Source organism: Lynx canadensis, chromosome F2, assembly GCF_007474595.2.
Source record: "Lynx canadensis isolate LIC74 chromosome F2, mLynCan4.pri.v2, whole genome shotgun sequence".
Taxonomy (NCBI): Eukaryota; Metazoa; Chordata; class Mammalia; order Carnivora; family Felidae; genus Lynx; species Lynx canadensis.
In genome coordinates, this window is record NC_044320.2 from 41,392,787 (window position 1) to 41,409,689 (window position 16,903).

The window sequence follows — 16,903 nt, forward strand, 5'->3', positions numbered from 1 at the left end:
TGAACAGACCCAAAACCGGTAAAGAAATCGAATCAGTAATCAAAAATCTCCCAAAAAAAAACAAGAGTCCAGGGCCAGATGGCTTTCCAGGGGAATTCTACCAAAATTTAAGGAAGAGTTAACACCTATTCTCTTGAAGCCATTCCAAAAATAGAAATGGAAGGAAAACTTCCCAACTCTTTCTATAAGCCAGCATTGCCTCCATTCCAAAACCAGACAAAGACCCCACTAAAAAGGAGAACTATAGATCAATTTCCCTGATGAACATGGATGCAAAAATCTTCAACAAGATACTAGCCAACCAGGTACAATAATACATTAAAATAATTATTCACCATGATCAGGTGGGATTTATACCTGGGATGCAGGGCTGGTTCAATATCCACCAGACAATTAATGTGATACATCACATTAATAAAAGAAAGGACAAGACCCATGTGATCCTCTCAATAGATGCAGAGAAAGCATTTGACAAAATACAGCATCCTTTCTTGATAAAAACCCTCAAGAAAGTAGGGATAGAAGGAGCATAGCTCGAGATCCTAAAAGCCATATATCAAAGACCCAACACTAGTATCATCCTCAATGGGGAAAAACTGAGAACTTTCCCTCTAAGGTCAGGAACAAGACACAGATGTCCACTCTCGCCACTCGTCCACTCTGTTATTCAACATAGTATTGGAAGTCTTAGCCTCAGCAATCAGACAACACGAAGGAATAAAAGGCATCCAAATCGGAAAGGAGGAAGTCAAACCTTCTTCTCAGATGATGTGATACTGTATATGGAAAACCCAAAAGATTCTGCCAAAAAACAGCTAGAACTGATCCATGAATTCAGCAAAGTCGCGGGATATAACATCAATGCACAGAAAATGATTTCATTTCTATACATCAATAATGAAGCAACAAAAAGAAATCAAGGAATCAATCCCATTTATAACTGCACCAAAAAAAAAAAAAAACCCAGAAAACAAAACACACACACACACACACACACACACACACACACAAAATACCTAGGAATAAACCTAACCAAAGAGGTGAAGAAGTGTGCTATACTTACTTGGGCAACAATCTGGTGACTGTCAAAGACAAAGTATTTAACCAGGCATTTTGGGGAGATGGCAAAGCCTTAAACAAGACAGTCCCTTGACTGCCCTTGAGTTTACACATCAGTTTACGTAAACACAGTTAATGAAAAATATTAGTGAATATACCTCTATTTTTAATCACAAAAACCAAGAGACCTGTTAGAATGACCCTCAAAACCAAGCTTATTCCATCTAGAAAGATGGACCTTAACAGGAAAGGTCAAATTCATTTAACAAAATAGAGAAACTCTGGCAGAATACAAGAGCTTTGCCATCTGAAGGGTAGATGGGTGCTGGGCTGGAGAAGAAATTATAAGGTACAAAAGAAGAGACAGTGGGCTTGCAATTAGGAAGCACACTGTTGAGATCCTCAGAACTATTCCAAGAGAAGAAAGGAATGTACTCCAAATGATACTTAGAAGAGCCAAGTCTCACTGCTGAGAGCAGGACCAATTAGAATGTAGATGGCTAAGAGCAAGCCAGGCAAGAATGAAAGTCAAGGTGTTAAGGTTTCATGCTAACTGTCCTCAGTTACCTGTGAAGGGGCACAAGATCCCCAGCCAGTAACCCCCTACCCTCATTCCCTTCATGTCACTGCCCCAACTCTAGGATCTACAGGAGCTCTGGATTATCTTTACTAGGAGGTATAAATGTGCCTTCACTATCCCCCTGCCAAAGTATCAAACTTCATCTCTCACTCCACCCTATGGAGGACCTCCCTTCCAGCCAGGGAAAGCTCCCCCAAGCAAGTCTTGCTCATTTGCATTCTTTGGAGTCAAGTAGACTAGAATTTCATTATCAACTTCAATATATGCTCTTTAAATGACTTCAGTTTTAAATAAAGGCAAAACCTCCCATACTGTAAATTAATAGAGATTAAATGTTTCATGACATGGTAAGGCATTTAGCAAAGTGCCTGTCCAATAGTATTTGGTTTTCTTACCAACTGGCTTTTCCATGCACATCTCTTCTCAGCTATCTTCCAGCCTAGAATTACCACTTCTCACCATCTATTCCACATAATCCACATAAAGCCTCAACTCTCCTGTAAGAAATATACCCTGGCAAAGCCTTTATTCATTATACCAATTCTTCAACCCTCATCCCAGAACTCAGGAATGTACACACAATGAATTCTCAGTAACTGCTTGGGTGATTTTAGTTGATGGATATGGGAAGAACTGTTGAAAATACTGAAGGATAGTAACAAGTACCTGTTACAGTAAATGTAAGAGAAGGATTTAGACATTTGAATAAACCATCTACACTTGAATGACCATTAGTCATGCTTTCCCAAGCACCACAAAAGTAAAACATCCCTTTTGCTAAGTTACAAGAGTAAAGAATTATTAGTATAATTATCCCATTACAAATGCCAGAAGTAAGTGATTATCTTGATTTAATTTTATAGATACTTTCCAAAGTGTAGGTAGAGGCTATATATTCTAGCCTTGAAAAAAGAAAAAAAAAGGGTATGAATATTTCTCAGATTTTTACTAATCCATGAACCCCTGGGAAAAATGCCCTGAGTTTATCCTATAATGGCAAGTGGCCACCTTTTCTGTGAACATGAAAGAAACTCAATTTCTCTAGACACTTTTTTCCTCTGCTACCAGTGAGCTCCAAGGACTGGTAAACTCCTAAAGGAAAACCATGAAAAAAAAAAACAAAAAAAAAAACATAATCCAGAGAAAACAAAATCGAGCTAGTTAAACTATCACCAATAAGAAGCATAAACAGGAACAATTTTCAATTGCTTGGAATCAAAAGCTCAATTTTTAAAAAGCTTCAAAACAAGAGTTTACTGTTTCCTGGACATCTGCAGTTGAAAATACACACACACACACACACACACACAGTTCTGGAAACTACTGTAGTTTACTTCATACTGAGTGATTTCCAGGTGTGAAGGGGGATAGTGGGGCAGAATAAAAAATGAAATGAACATTAACCAAAAGTTTTACCAGGGCCATATTCACATACACCTTTCTGGTTGGTAACTCTTTGCACATAAAGGTAACATGTGGCACTATGTGCTACTTGTTCAAGAGAAGCCTTATGCTGGGGACTGTTTCAGGCAGATTTCCTCTGGTAAGTCCCGTACAAGACTTCTAGCTCAGAGACCCTTAGGGGAAGGGCATGGCTTACTATTATTTGTCACTGTTCTTCTATCTGGAGCAGCAAGCAGAGTAAGAGCCTTTGATGGTGAGTGCCATAGCTTCAGGAGCAGAACTGCCAGGCAGCTGTGTATGCTTCCCAGACTGTGGAACAAGCAATAAAAAGAAAAAAGCAAGAAGAGAATTGCCAACTTCTTGCAACATGGAGCCATAACTGTAAGAGCCAAGCTGGTCATTTTTCCACTCAGCCAGCCCCAAGGTTGGCGTCTGACATCAGTGTGGAGAATGACATCAGAGAGTCTCCAATCACCTGCTTGACTGACAGCCTTGCTCAAAAAATGCCAATGAGACCACAGATGCAAGAAAAGAGGTAGGAGGGGGAATTAATGTTGTCAAAAGGCCCTCACTTTTTGTTAAATAGACCACTATTTCAACAAACTGAATAAAGCCAGACTGGCAGAGCAAGATGGAAAAAAGGCGGGGGGCGGGGGAGGAGTGATTTTTCAGAAGGATAAAGTAAGACTAGCAAATTTAGGTTTAGGTATATCTGCTAAAGTTCCTCATTTCTAAGCCAGACAATAGACTTTACCTGATGTTATAGACAAAATGTTTCTGGTCCTCCAAAATTCGTATGTTGAAGTCCTAGTCCCCAGTGTGTATTTGAAGGAATTTAGGTTAAATGAGGTCATGTGGGTAGAACACTGGTTAAACAGGATTCGTGTCTTTATAAGAAGAGACACCAGAGAGCAAGCTTGCATTCTCAGTGTGCATATACAGAGGAAAGACCATGTGAAGCCAAAACAACCATCTACAAGACAGGAAGAAAGTTCTTACCAAAACCAAACCCCAACAGAACCTTGTTCTTAGACTTCCCAGCCTCTAGAACTGTAAGAAGATAAATTTAAGTCATGCAATTTGTAGCATTTTGTTATGGCAATCCAAGCAGACTAACTCCAGCCAAAGGAAACAAAGGACTTGCAGAACTGATCAGAAGATGGAGAACGAGCCCAGAAACTGGCAGGATCCAAGTCAGCTCCAGAGAATGAAGAATCAGGAACTGAGCACTGGTCAGGAAGCTGCTGTTGGAATAAGGAAATTCCAACTGTTTCTAACTCCCAGGAGGATGTGTCCAATTACTTAAGCCTTGGCCATGTGTGTGGCTCCTGGTCATACCAGGAGGGACAAAGTATCTGGTCCTTCCCATTTCCATAGTGACTTGCTGACATGTGTATTATCCCCAAGCATCACAGTGGGGCCAGGTCTTGACTCAAAAGGAAATCAAGATGTTTCTATGAAGGGAGATTAGATGCTGGGTAGGCTAAGAATTTTTAATGTCCATTACACTAAATAACTTCACAAATTCCTGATGGGCTCACCATTCTCCCAGTATGCACATCACAAGTCTGTGAGTGGGATTTCTATGGCGCAGATTCAGAAACAGTAACTTCTAGAGGGGTACCTGCCCACTGGTAGGCCTACAGGGTCAAACTTCTCTGAGCTCCAGGGAAGCTGTCTCCCTAGCTAATTTTGAGTCAGCACCACATGGTACTTGGAGGTCCTTGATCAAAATGTTGATGCTAAAAAGGTAAGTTATTGATTACTATATACTTTATTCACTCATCAGTTCCATGGTCCCATCACATTAGTTCCATGATCACCCAATTACAATATTTATTGAACAGCAATGTATCACTGTTTTTGCAAAGAGTTTTATCCAGGGGGCATTTTCCCCACAACAGACAGAAAAAGATATATAGAGACGAGCAATATAAACAGATCTATAGCTAGACAAAGACACAAAGATAGAGACTCTTTTTTTAAATTTTTTAATGTTTATTTATGTCTGAGACAGAGAGAGACAGAGCATGAGTGGGGGAAGGGCAGAGAGAGAGGGAGACACAGAATCCAAAGCAGGCTCTAGACTCTGAGCTGTCAGCACAGAGCCCGATGCAGGGCTCCAACTCACAAACCGTGAGATCATGACCTGAGCCAAAGTCGGTGGTTCAAGTGACTGAGCCACTCAGGCGCCCCTATAGACTCTTAAATACAGAAAAGAAACTGAGGGTTGCTAGAGGGGAGGTGGGTAAGGGGATGGGTTAAATGGGGGATGGGCATTAAGGAAGGCACCTGTTGGGATGAGCACTCAGTGTTGCATTAAGTGACAAATCACTGGGTTCTACTCTTGAAACCAATACTACACTGTATGTTAACTAACTTGAACTTAAAGTTTTTAAAAAGCAGGAAAAAAAAAAAACCTGAATGAGACACAGAGAAAAGAGAGCCTGAAAAGATAGAAATAAGTGTAAGAAAATGAAAATGGTTGAGATAGGGGTCATAAAAACTCACCTACAATGTTATGAATGAATAAATGCTTCTAGAAGACCAGGAGGTCTCTAGATGAACTTTCTCAGACACCAGGCTCTCTCATACACTAGGCTCTGAGTCTCAAAAGTCCAAGTGATTTGGGCACTCCTCTCCTAACCTCCCCACAGCCCCCAATGCCATTCAGCCAAGATAATGGTATTGGGGAGGAGACAGAATCTCAAAGCTTTGCTAAACGATCCCCTGTATCAAACATCAAAACATTTGATGGCCATTGCTAGAATACATGAATTCATCAAAGAAGCAAGATATAAAAATCAACATACAGAATCTGTTGCATTTCTATACACCAATAGTGAAGAAGCAGCAGAAAAGTCAAGGAATTGATCCCATTTGCAACTGCACCAAAAACCTTAAAATACCTACAAATAAACCTAACTAAAGGGGTAAAAGATCTATACTCTGAAAACTACAGAATACTTATGAAAGAAATTGAAGAGGACACAAGGAAATGGAAAAGCATTCCATGCTCATGGATTAGAAGAGCAAACATTGTCATAAATGTCTATACTACCCAAAGCCATCTATAAATTTAATGCAATCCCTATCAAAACACCAACACTATTTCTTGCAGAGCTCGAACAAACAATCCTCAAATTTGTATAGAACCACAAAAGACCTGAAATGGTCAAAGCAATCCTGACAAAGAAAAAAAAAAAAACTGGAGGCATCATGATCCCAGATTTCAAGCTATATTACAAAGTTCTAGTCATTAGGATAGTATGGTACTAGCACAAAAACAGGCACGTAGATTTATAGAACAGAACAGAAAACCCAGAAATGGACCCATAACTATATGGTCAACTCATTTTTGACAAAGCAGGAAAGAATACCCACTGAAAAAAAATATGGTCCCCTCAACAAATGGTGTTGGGAAAACTGGACAGCGACATGCAGAATGAACCTGGACCACTATCTTACACCATACACAAAAATAAATTCAAAATGGATGGAAGACCCAAATGTGAGATAAAAAACCATCAAAACTCTAGAGAAGAACACAGGCAGCAACCTCTTTGACCTTGGCCCAGCAACTTTTTTAATGTTTATTTTTGAGAGAGAAACACAGCAGGAGCATGGGAGGGGCAAAAAAGAGGGAGACACAGCATCCGAAGCAGACTCCAGGCTCTGCGCTGTCAGTACAGAGTCTGATGCAGGGCTCGAACCCACGGACCGTGAGATCATGACCTGAGCTGAAGTCGGATGCCTAACTGACTCAGCCACCCAGGCGCCCCTCGGCCACAGCAACTTCTTACTAGACACGTCACTAAAGGCAGGTGAAACAAAAGCAAACATGAACTACTGGGACTTCAAGATAAAAAGTTTCTGCACAGAGGGGCGCCTGGGTGGCGCAGTCGGTTAAGCGTCCGACTTCAGCCAGGTCACGATCTCGCGGTCCGGGAGTTCGAGCCCCGCGTCGGGCTCTGGGCTGATGGCTCTGGGCTGATGGCTCGGAGCCTGGAGCCTGTTTCCGATTCTGTGTCTCCCTCTCTCTCTGCCCCTCCCCCATTCATGCTCTGTCTCTCTCTGTCCCAAAAATAAATAAACATTGAAAAAAAAAAATTTTTTTAAAAAAAAAAAGCTTCTGCACAGAGAAGGAAACCATCAAAAAAACTAAAAACAACCAACAGAATGGGAGAAGATATATGCAAACACCGTATCTGATAAAGGGTTAGTATCCAAAATCTATAAAGATCTTCTCAAACTCAACACCCAAAAAACAAAAAACCCAGTTAAGACATTGGCAGAAGACATGAATAGACACTTTTCCAAAGACATCCAGATAGCTAATAGATTATCACTCATAATCAAGGAAATAAAAATCAAAACCACAATGACACACCACCTCACACCTGACAGAATGGCTAAAATTAACAACTCAGGGAACAACAGGTGTTGCTGAGGATTCAGAGAAAGGGGAACGCTCTTGCACTGTTGGTGGGAACGCAAACTGGTGCAGCCACTCTGGAGAACAGTATCAAGGTACCTTAAGAAACTAAAAATAGAACTGCTCTACCACCCAGCAATTACAGTATTAGGTGCTTACCCAAAGGATACAAAAATACATATTCAAAGAGGTACATGCACCCCAATGTTATAGCAGCATTATCAGTAATAGCCAAACTATGGAGAGAGCCCAAATGTCCATCGACTGATGAATAAAGATGTGGTGTACATATATACAGTGGAATGTTGCTCAGCAATCAAAAAGAATGAAATCTTGCCCTTTGCAATGACATGCATGGAGCTAGAATGGACTTGCAAAGTGAAGTCAATCAGAGGAAGACAAGTACTATATGATTTCAGTTGGATTTAAAAAAAAAAAAAAACAGATGGACATAGAAGGCGGGGGAAAGAATAGAGGGAAATAAACCCAAGACATTCTTTATGATAGAGAACTGAGGGTTAACTGAGGGTTGATGGAGGGAGATAGGTGATGGGTACTAAGAAGGGCACTTGTTGTGAGGAGCACTGGGTGTTGTATAGAACGGATGAGTCACGGAATTCTACTCCTGAAACCAATATTGCACTGTATGTTAACTAAAATTTAAATTAAAAATAGAAGGAAAAAAAGTATTTGATGGCCAGAGCTTGATTTTCTGCAATAAAAGGATATGAACAGACAAACCAGCCTGGAGTGTCAGGTTCTGACACTCTGCTGAGTGAGCTCCTAAGAAACAGTTTGTTCCATGACATTTCTCCTAAATTATGGGAGTTGCTTTGTAGGGTCTTTCTGTCCAAGATCATAGCTTATTCTTTAAAATAGCCTGTGAAGTCAAAAGATCAATAATAATAAAATAGTAGAGATGGAGTTACCATCCTCTGAATTCCTTCAAAACAGCAAAACCTACAAACTACAGAAATACAAGACAACTAGAGTGTAAATAAACAACATGTGAACACATAGGAAAGGAGAGTAAACTAGCTGTACCAATGCATGTGTGAGAATCGTCTGGATTAAGGGCTTAAGTGTGCCACTTATCCTCACACAAGTAAGGACTTTTCTGGGCCTTAATTTCCTCACCTGTTCAATGAGACCTGAGTTAAATGACCAACAAGGTGACTTCCATCCCAGAGAGGAGGTCATTCAAAGTTTTTAGTGCATTGAGTCAACAAGTGGTGTGGATTTAGGGAAGGTTTCTCGCAAGAGGGGAAATTCTCAACCTGTGCTTCTTGGACTCCACAAATTTTGTTACACACATTCAACAGACTCTCTTATGCCCACCTACAGGCCAAATCCAGTTCTTGCAGTTCAGAACTTACTTTAACTCTTCTGTTGCTTTTGCACTGCTTACCAGTTTGCCTTTCTTCAAATCTGTCCTTCCTTGATGCCCCTGAGACTCCCCTCTCCTGGTTCTCTTCAGGCCCTCTGCCTCTCCTTCTCAGACTCTCCTCTCCAGCTGTTCCTTTTCCTCCCCTGCTCAATGCTAACAACTCCTTAGCTCTGTCCATGGCTTTTCACTTATTCTCCTGCACGTCATGTCTGGACAATTTTATCCATACCTGTGGCTACAAATACCAACTGCAGAGTCCCTCATCTTTATCTCTAATGGAGGTTCCACTCCCAAGTTCCAGATCCAGATAGCAATCATTTATCATATTCTATGTTCCTAAAAGCCTCAACTGTAACAGGCTCAAAACTGAACTAAGATCCCCACCCACAACCTTGCCCTTCCACTAGTTCAGTGAATGATGCTACAACCTGCTCAGGCATCTGGAAGTCATCAAAACCTCCCTCTCACATAATTGGTCTTCAAGTCCTGCCATTCCATCTCCAACCTATCTCAGGTCCAGCCCCTCGTTTTCATCCCCACTGCCATAACCCAGCATTAAGCCCTCAGTCTTTCTTCTACTCCCCTGCCTATCCTACCTCACCCATTCCAAGCACACCAGAGCTATATTTCTAACATAATATTTAATGATTCCCATCCACTCAATATTCTTCATACATTGTCAAATACCCAATAAAATAAAATGAGTGCATTTGCATGGCAAAAACCTAGTAACCATGGTACTAGACTATTGTAACTGCTTTCAGCTTGCATCACATTGTACTGTGTTGTAGCTGCCTGACTGTGCCAATTTCACCTTTACATGGCCAGTGCTTAACAATGCCTAATGCAGGGCTCAAAAAAAGAAACCAACCACAATGATTACCTCAATGGATGAATGAACCGATACCTCAAATTCCCCTCTCACAAAATTTCCCCCTACATGCAGTATTACATTATTTTTATTGTAACCATGCTAAAATAACCAGATATTCATTTTTAATCTTAGATGTTTGTCTTTTATTGAAATTCATGTTAGTTGAATGGTTAGTTGAAACCATACATGTACTATTGGTTTCAAGAGTAGAATTTAGTGATTCATCACTTACGTATTAACCAGTGTTTATCCCAACAAGTGCCTCTTAATACCCACCACCCATTTTAGCTCATGCCTCCACCCACCTCTCCTCCAACAACCCTTAGTTTGTTCTCTATAGTTAAGAGTCTCTCATGGTTTGCCGCCCCGGTTTTATTTTATTTGATTATTTTTTGTTTTATTTCTCCTTCCCTTCCCCTATGTTTTATTTCTTAAATTCTGCATGAGTGAAATCACATGTTGTCCTTCTGATTGATACCTTACAGTTTAAATCAGTAAGACCTTAAGTGAGCCCAAATCAGTGGTTCTCAACTGTGGATACACTTTAAAATCACCTCAAGTGTTTTTAAACCTGACTCCAATCCAGACCAATGAAATACAAATTCAGCCTTTGTATTTACTGTAGCTGTTTTCATTGGAAAGAAAAAAGATAAGGGGCGCCTGGGTGGCGCAGTCGGTTAAGCGTCCGACTTCAGCCAGGTCACGATCTCGCGGTCCACGAGTTCGAGCCCCGCGTCGGGCTCTGGGCTGATGGCTCAGAGCCTGGAGCCTGTTTCCGATTCTGTGTCTCCCTCTCTCTCTGCCCCTCCCCCGTTCATGCTCTGTCTCTCTCTGTCCCAAAAATAAATAAACGTTGAAAAAAAAAAAATTAAAAAAAAAAAAAAAAGATAAAAAGAGCCAACATTCAAAGAGATTCACATCATGCTTGATGGATAGCTTTTTATACATGGTAGCTTATATACTGTTAAAAAAAAAAAATCAATCCATGAAGTAGAATCCTCTTTTTCTTTATGAGGCACCTGAAATGCAAAGAGATTAAGTTACTTGAATGGGTCACCCACCTAATATGTGGTGAGTATAGGACTGAAATCCAGAGCTGTTTGCTTCCAAAGAACATGTGATTTCCTCGGTCTGATAATCCCCCTTTAGGCAGTGTAAAATAGGACAAGACCGAGAGGAAGGGAATAAGAAAGAAGAATAGCTCTAACTGGCACTGGATTCCAATGTGAGGAATAACCCATAGTCATCCTGAGTCCAATGTGTCAACTGAACCATCCATTTGGACATACAGGTTTGGAGTTTTAAAAACAAACATGATCATTTGCCAAATGCCTAGGTAATAATGGTTCTGGGAAAGAATTTTAGATGCTTGTGAAGGTTAATTTTATATGTCAATTTGACCATAACAGGAGGTGCCCAAATTAAACAGTATTTTTGGCTGTATCTATAGGTTTCCAGATGAGATTAGCATTTGGACCAGTGGACTCATTGAAGCAGACTGCCCCCCCCCCACACACACACAGTGTGGGTGGGCATCATCCAATCCCTTGAGGGCCTGAATAGAACAAGAAAGGTAGAGAAAAGGAGAGATTCACCCCTTTTTCTTCCTGCCTGCCTACCTACCAGAGCTGAAACATTGATCTTCTCCTGCTCTTAGACTGGGATTTACATCACTAGCTCCTCTGTTTCTTAGGCCTTTGGACTCAGACTCAAATTATACCACCTGCCTTCTTGGATCTTCAACTTAAAGATGGCAGATCATGGAACTCCTCTGCCTTCATAATGTTGGCCAATTCCTCATAATATAAATACACATACAATTTTTTCTGGTTTTGTGGAGAACTCTAATGCAAGAATTAGAATATGAGAGGGGTGCCTGGGTGGCTCAGTCGGTTAAGTGTCTGACTCTTGGTTTCAGCTCAGGTCATGATCTCACAGTTTCAGAGTTTGAGCCCTGCATCAGGTTCCGCACTGCCAGTTCAGAGCCTGCCTGGGATTCTGCATCTCCCCTTCCTTCTCTCTCTCTCTCTCTCTCTCTCTCTCTCTCTCTCTCTCAAAATAAATAAACTTAAAAAAAAAAGGGGGGGCGCACCTGGGTGGCTCAGTCGTTGGGCGTCCGACTTCGGCTCAGGTCATGATCTCACAGTCCATGAGTTCCAGCCCCGCGTCGGGCTCTGTGATGACAGCTCAGAGCCTGGAGCCTGTTTCCCATTCTGTGTCTCCCTCTCTCTCTGTCCCTCTCCCACTCAAACTCTGTCTCTCTCAAAAATAAACAAACATTTAAAAAATTAAAAAAAAAAAAAAAGAATATGATGAAAGAGGACATTTCCATAGTCTCAAACTATCTCCCCGCCAAGGAACTTACTTACAGAGGGGAAAGTACTAACTTTAGTGGAGAAGCCTAGCAGACACTACCTTAACCTAGTAAGCAAAGTTAATATCTCCATAATAAGACAGATTAATATCATGTGCATCTTAATATAATGTGTACTGAGAAGACTACCATGTCTATGGTATCCTTGCCAAAAATGAACAACTTTATGAGAAAACATCAGACCAACTAAATTGAGTATCTACAAAATAACTGGCTGAGGGGTGCCTGGGTGGCTCAGTCGGTTGGGCGTCCGACTTCGGCTCAGGTCATGATCTCGCGGTCCAGGAGTTCGAGCCCCGCATCGGGCTCTGGGCTGACAGCTCAGAGCCTGGAGCCTGTTTCAGATTCTGTGTCTCCCTCTCTCTCTGACCCTCCCTTGCTCATGTTCTGTCTCAAAAATAAATAAATGTTTAAAAAAATTTTTAAAAACAAAATAACTGGCTGATCCTCATCAAAAGTGCCAAGATCATCGAAGAGACCAAGGAAATGTTCCAGGTTAAAGGAAACAAAGGGAATACAACAAGATGCAGTGTTCCTTAACTGGATTCGGGACCAGAAAACAGACATCAGTGGGACAGTTTGTGAAATCTGAATAAAGTATGTAATTACATAGTATTTTATTACTGGTATTTTCTTGCTTTTGGTGATTATACTATAGTTATATAAGATGTTGATATTTGGGGAATTCAGATGAAGGATATGTGGAACCAATTTTTACCACTTTGAATCTGAAATTTTAAGTTAAATTTTTTTAATTAAAGAAGTTTTAAGGTTCGATATAAAGTTGAAGGACTGGTTTTCACCCCTGAGTCTGAAGACTCTGAAAGGAGTACTGTATTATGGGTGTCATTTGTCTCTCAAGGTGAATACATTTTACAAACAAACAACAAAAAAAAAAACTCCTTTACATGTGTAAAAAGTAACACTTGTTATATTACCAATCTTCTTACAATCCCCTATGTTTTTTTTTCTTAAAACCCTACAGAGGTTTCTCACATCCGCCTCACTAAGTACCACCGATATATAAGAAGTTAAGTGACTCCCACAGCTCCCAGGGCCAGTAAATAGAGGCAGAAGTGGAAACAGGTGTCTGCTCCACCTGCGAGGCCCCTTCCACCAGGCTGAACTGCCTCTTGGGTCTTCCCTCCAGAGAGCACCAAAGAAAGACCCATTTCCCAAGACGTTTCAGAGACACCAAAAAGCTCCAAATGAGGGAAAAGCATGACAGACTCCACACTTGTGAATTACTATGCTAGAAGGTTCACAAAAATCTCTTCCTATAATTAAAATGTTATTTTTAAAGTAGAATAGCCAAACCTTTTACATTTAGGGGAGAGGAAAGAAACTAATCCTTTCCCTAAGATCTTTAATGAATGTGATAATAGTTAACATTTATTGAGAAATTACTATTGCCAATCATTGCTCCAAGTTCTAATATGCTAGTTCATTTAACTCCTGAAACAGCCCTATGTTGTACATGGAGTATTCTTCCAGTTTTATAAATGAGGAAATGCAAGCATTGGGAGTTTTAGCAACTTTCCCACAGTCACACAGCTGGGGGGATGAAGACAGCTCAGTGAGGTCAGATTGGTCTAGGATCTTTTTTCCAGCATTTCTAAGAAGATTTTGCCTCTTCCTATAAACTCTCCAGTTTTTCTATCTCCTTCCAAATTCCATATCATCTTCATAAGACTGCCCTCCATCATCACAACCTCTCTCCAGATCTTTGAGAAGGAATGGCTTCAAACAGTGAAAGCTAGAACGTTGTTCTGTCTGTAACACTCACGTCATAATCTCACAGTTTAGGAGTCTGAGCTCTCTCAGCAAAGAATCCATATCAGGCTCTCTGCTGTCAGCAGAGCCTGCCTCAGATCCTCTGTCCCCTTTCTCTCTGCCTCTCCCCTGCTAGCACACATGTACTTTCTCCCTCTCTTTCAAACATACAAAAATTTAAAAAAATAAAAGTGTGCACTCTGCCCAAAACCACACCAGAAGGCATGGGAAGAGGAGACATGATAAAAATTATATGTAATGTCCCTACTCTTTTAGATGCTTCAATCTCTTCAAAGAACTCCTTTTAAAAATAAAGATCTTGGGGGCACCTTGGTGGCTCAATCAGTTAAACATCACACTCTTGATTTTGGCCCAGGTCATGATCTCACAGTTCATGGGTTTGAGACCCAAGTCAGGCTCTGCACACACAGTGCAGAGCCTGCTTGGGATTCTCTCTCTGCCCCACCCCAGCTCATGCCCTTGCTCTCTCAAAATGAATAAACTTAAAAAAAATAAAATAGATTTTTCACTATCCTCAAGGGGAAAAAAAGTTACTCTCTTCTTTGCTCATAAGGAATTCATGTGTGGATTAGTATCCTTTATTAGCCATAGGTGGATAGCAATCCTGCCTTTGCCAATGGTCAGGATGCATAGTTCAACAGGGATCAGGTCAAAAAATGCTTGATTAGCTCATTCACAATTATTGTAACATTCTAAGAGACTTCTCCAAGGAGATAGTCAATAAGCCATTTGATTAGCTATGTCTCTTCAACAACAACATTTTCTCCTTGTTGTACAGAGATATCATCAACCGAACATTAGTAACAATTTTGAACTAGATTTTCAATGGCTGTGGGAAGTTACTCTCTGAACCTACCCTTCTGTGAACAGTAGCAGCAAGCTCGTTCTGGGGTTGGCAAATCCCTCAACAGCCTCTGAGGAGATCAGACCCCTATTCTTGTCCTGGTCAGTTCTCTACTCCCAAGTTTAGAGGCTGATCAGCCAATCTAGGACCTTTCAGGGCAGGTTCATCTCCTGCACTCTCCTGCTATTTGCTATTTGTCTATGCAAATGCATTTTAATCAGAAGACTTCACAATTCCCCTGTACTGTGATAAAGCATTTCTTGGACAGGATGGCTTACAGATGACAGGCTGCATAGAAAGTTTTAAATCCTACCTTGAAGATCCATACAACCTCCCAGATAGCTGCAGGGGAAAAAATCCTATTATCTCTCATAATCCCACACAGTACTAAAAGGTCAAGAAAGACATTATTTGGACCAAACTTCGTTGCTGCTATCCTGATACACTCAGGAAACTCTGAATAAAGTTTGAAGCCCTAACTCTTTTGCCTACTGTACCACGCACCTCCCTCCTACACACACGCCCCCTCCCCACCCACACACACCTTGCACTTCCCATTCCCTCTTCTGATTGAAGTTAAATTCAGATAGAGAACTCAGACAGCAAACCTTATAGGAAGGGGGAGGTGGTGGCAATGGTAGCATAATATTAAAAGAGCTCAGAACACCGATCTTATTCTTAGTTACTATATTCACATTTCCTAAGTTTTTTTTTTTTTTAGAAATGTGGATATTTAGCTTTTCAATGCTGGCAGTCTTTCTTAACTTGGATGTGGGGGATAATTTGTTATGATTGAAGAGTAAAATGAAGCTGCTCAGGGACTTTTAGACAGGACTCACAAGTCAAATCCCTTTTCCAATTCCTGGGCGATCGTTCAAAGCGCCAAGGCCCCACGTATGCATTCTGGGGTGTTTTAAGGCTAAATCTCCACTGAACTCTGCCTGACTCAGCCCAATTTCCCCAGGTACCACAGACCCACAGAGGACACTTGTAAGGGGTGAATGGTGCCAAGCCCCCAGGCAAGTACGGACGGTTCAATCTGCCTACAATATAACAAAAACACACCCCCATTATGATTCCTCAAGATGGAACATGGTTGAAATAGGCTTCCACCAGGCTATATAACCATATCATGTTTACAATGTGTCCAACTAAAAGTCCATAGATGGAAGTCATTTATGTTGCTGAAAAATAAACATTAGGTTTTTAAAATCTCAACTATAAGCATCTCAATCTTTGTGCAACCTGTGTAGCATCCTTTCCATCTCGAGCTTCCCATATGCAGGAATCAGCACACAAAGATACAGTAAACCCCACTTACCCATGGGGGATATGTTCCAAGACCCTCCTCAGTGGATGCCTGAAACCACAGATTGTACTAAACCATATATATGGTTTTCCTTTACATACGTACGTAGGATAAAGTTTAATTTATGAGTTAGGTAGGGTAAGAGACTAATAATTATGATATACTGTAATAAAAGTTATATGAATGTGGGCCCTCTCAAAGTATCTTATTTTATAGTACTCACTCTTCTTGTGATGATGGGAGATAAAATGCCTATGTGAGGAGATGAAAGGAGGCTGAGGGACATAGGCACTGTGACATGGAGTTAGGCTACTACTGACCTTCAGATGATTCATCAGGAGGAAGACTATGTGCTTCCAGACTGCAGTTGACCACAGGGGAATTGAAACTGCAGAAAGCAAAACCCCAGATAAGTGGGGAAAACTGTACTTACTGCTCAACACCTGAAGAATCTAAAGGTCACATGAATGTCTCTTATTTCTCTAGTTCTTACCTTTTCTTTCTTTCCTTCCCACCCACCTCCCCACCATAACCACCCAGATATACTTCTCACATTCCAAGTCTCTGGCCTTTTCCATACTGGACAATCTAATAATTATGATTTATATAGAAGCTGGTGGAAGGTACAAACTCAACAGACCCCTGTGCCACTATGAATAAAGTTAGGCAGACATCATTATAATGTAGTCACAGACATGAACAGAAAGACTTCAACCTGGTGTCTTTTTATTTTTCCATCCAATCCTCCATAGATTCCCATAGCTTCTCAGAGGTATTTTGGCACAGAAAACCGTTCACCAAAAAAATAAGGCAACTATGAAAGCATACTGTTCCTTGCTTCCA

General features: G+C 40.9%; 1 long non-coding RNA gene across 1 annotated transcript; it reads right to left on the bottom strand.

The window, feature by feature from the left end:
* Window positions 1-664: 664 nt before the first annotated feature.
* On the bottom strand, window positions 665-16,432 carry LOC115506486. Its single transcript, XR_003966402.1, has 3 exons — window positions 16,423-16,432; window positions 8,855-8,864; window positions 665-754 (listed from the first exon to the last, which is right to left on the bottom strand). It is a non-coding gene; the product is annotated as an uncharacterized LOC115506486 (long non-coding RNA).
* Between the last annotated feature and the right edge of the window lie 471 nt (window positions 16,433-16,903).